We start from the raw sequence: 2500 nt of genomic DNA on the forward strand, positions 1-2500 counted from the left end.
GAAAAAAGAAGGAAAGGAAAGAAACGTGGGAGGAGGATGAAGACCATGGGGGGATACGGAAAAGAGGGAGAGAACAGAAAGGCGGAAGCAAGAAATGAGAGAGGTAGAGATAAAATTTAGAAAAGTAATGAAGTCTTGACCTCACTCCAATTTCAAACAAACGCACACAAAGATGCACGCAAAATACATTTCTAAAAACCCATTCCCCAAAGCCCCATACTTCTCATCACAAATACACATAATCCTTCTGTCTGCCCCCCCCCCCCCCCTCTCTGTTTCTGTCTCTCTCTCTCTCTCTCTCTCTCTCTCTCTCTCTCTCTCTCTCTCTCTCTCTCTCTCTCTCTCTCTCTCTCTCTCTCTCGCTCTCTCTCTTTCTCTCCCCCTCTTCCCCCCCTCCTCTCTCTCTCTCTCTCTCTCTCTCTCTCTCTCTCTCTCTCTCTCTCTCTCTCTCTCTCTCTCTCTTTCTCTCTCTCTCTCTTTCTTTCTCTTTCTCTTTCTCTTTCTCTCTCTCTCTCTCTCTCTCTCTCTCTCTTTCTCGTTCACTCTCTCTCTCTCTCTCTCTCTCTCTCTCTCTATCTATCTATCTATCTATCTATCTATCAATCTATATATCTCTCTCTCTATGTTTTCTGTCCCCCCCCCCCCCCCGTCTCTATCTATCGATCAATATTTCGGTTTCCATCTCTCCTCCCCCTCTCTTTATCTATCTATCTATCCATCTATGTTTCTGTCTCTGTTTCCATCTGTCTGTCTGTCTGTCTATTTGTCTGTCTGTCTGTCTGTCTGTCTGTTTCTCTCTCTCTCTCTCTCTCTCTCTCTCTCTCTCTCTCTCTCTTTCTCTTTCTATCTCTCTCTCTCTTTTTCTCTCTCTCCTTCACACACACACACGAACCCTCTCGCAGGCGCTAGAGGAAAGAAAATCATCCGCAGACACGAGGATGATATACAGCCATCTCAGCCCGAGAGAAGCAGCCTCGCCTCCGTCCAAGGATTTATGCGTGAATTTGACAGACGGCCGATCATTCCTGCGGTCTCATGTGCACGCGCGTACGAAACAGAGAGGAGGAGGCGAAGAAAAAATAAAAGAGGAGGAGAGAGAGAGAGAGAGAAAGAGAAGGGAGGAAGGATTAAGGGATGGATAGGGGGAGGAAAGAAAAGAGGGAGAGAGGAAGAAACAGGAAAGGGGCATGGTTCTCTCTCTCTCTCTCTCTCTCTCTCTCTCTCTCTCTCTCTCTCTCTCTCTCTCTCTATATATATATATATATATATATATATATATACATATATACATATATACATATATATATATATATATATATATATATATATATATATATATATATATATATATATATATATATATATATATATATATGCATCACTGGGTTCTGTCTGATTTACTATATGCTAGATGTCAGCATACACCTCTACTGCGTTATCTCGTATACAGGCATAGACATATAGACCTGGATTATGTTCAGGTCTAATGGTTCCCCATGCATCTTAACCATAATCACTCACTGATACAAAACATATCAGTTTCTTGCTGCTCTCTCGATTCAATAGAAAACGCACTTCATGATGTTGTCTGTCACCACCCGAAGACACAAACACATTTTCCTCTTTCAACATTACCTCTGCCAGTCGATCTTGTTTCTGCTGAACACAATATATCCACTTTTATTCTGTTCATCTCCTGTATATTATCATACAGTTTGCATGTTGTGTACACAGACCTGACATTACAGGTCCCGATATGTAACTTTTTGGACCGTGTTACGTTTAGCATTTGCTTTCCTAGTACGTAAAATTTGATGAGGATTTTGCGGGTTGGTGACCTTGACAGCCTCATTTCTGCCACTGTCGGATGCGACCTCTCCTGCATGTTTAGTACCGCTGGCGTTTACGTCGTTGGTTTTATTTCTATTCTTAACTGGCATGGTTGACTCTCTTGAGTATGTATGTGTTAAGGGCCCCCAGTTCCTTTCCACGGAGAAAGCAGTTGGCAGCTGTCAAAGTTGACAGCCTCTTATCCGCCTAAAGGATACCCCGGTCCTCGTAATGTGCTGATCGTTCGCCGGAAAATCCAACTTGCTCAGCAGTCCAGGGTGTTGGCCATTGACACAGAGAAGTTCTTCGACCCAGAGCCCTGTAGACGATGTCGCTTTTGCCCAACGCCGACGGCGTAACCCAGGGAGGGAGGCACAATTGGTGTACAACCTCTCACTCCCCTTCTTGGTACCTTCTCTCCAGCTCACCTCCGCCCCAGACGATCCTCGTCTCCCTCTGCCCACCGACGTCTTTATCCAACTGATTCGTCTGTGTGTGGATTCGAATTCCTTTTCCTTTGAGGGTCGTTTCTACTCCCAGACATTCATTGTAGCCATGGGCTCTCTCCCCTCTCTCCGGTCTTGGCTAACTCGTTTATGGAATTCCTCGAGTCTGAGCTTCTCCCTTCCATCTCCCTTCATCCGCCGATTTGGCTATGGTATGTTGACGA

This window comes from Penaeus chinensis, chromosome 11 (assembly GCF_019202785.1).
Source record: "Penaeus chinensis breed Huanghai No. 1 chromosome 11, ASM1920278v2, whole genome shotgun sequence".
NCBI classification, from domain to species: domain Eukaryota; kingdom Metazoa; phylum Arthropoda; class Malacostraca; order Decapoda; family Penaeidae; genus Penaeus; species Penaeus chinensis.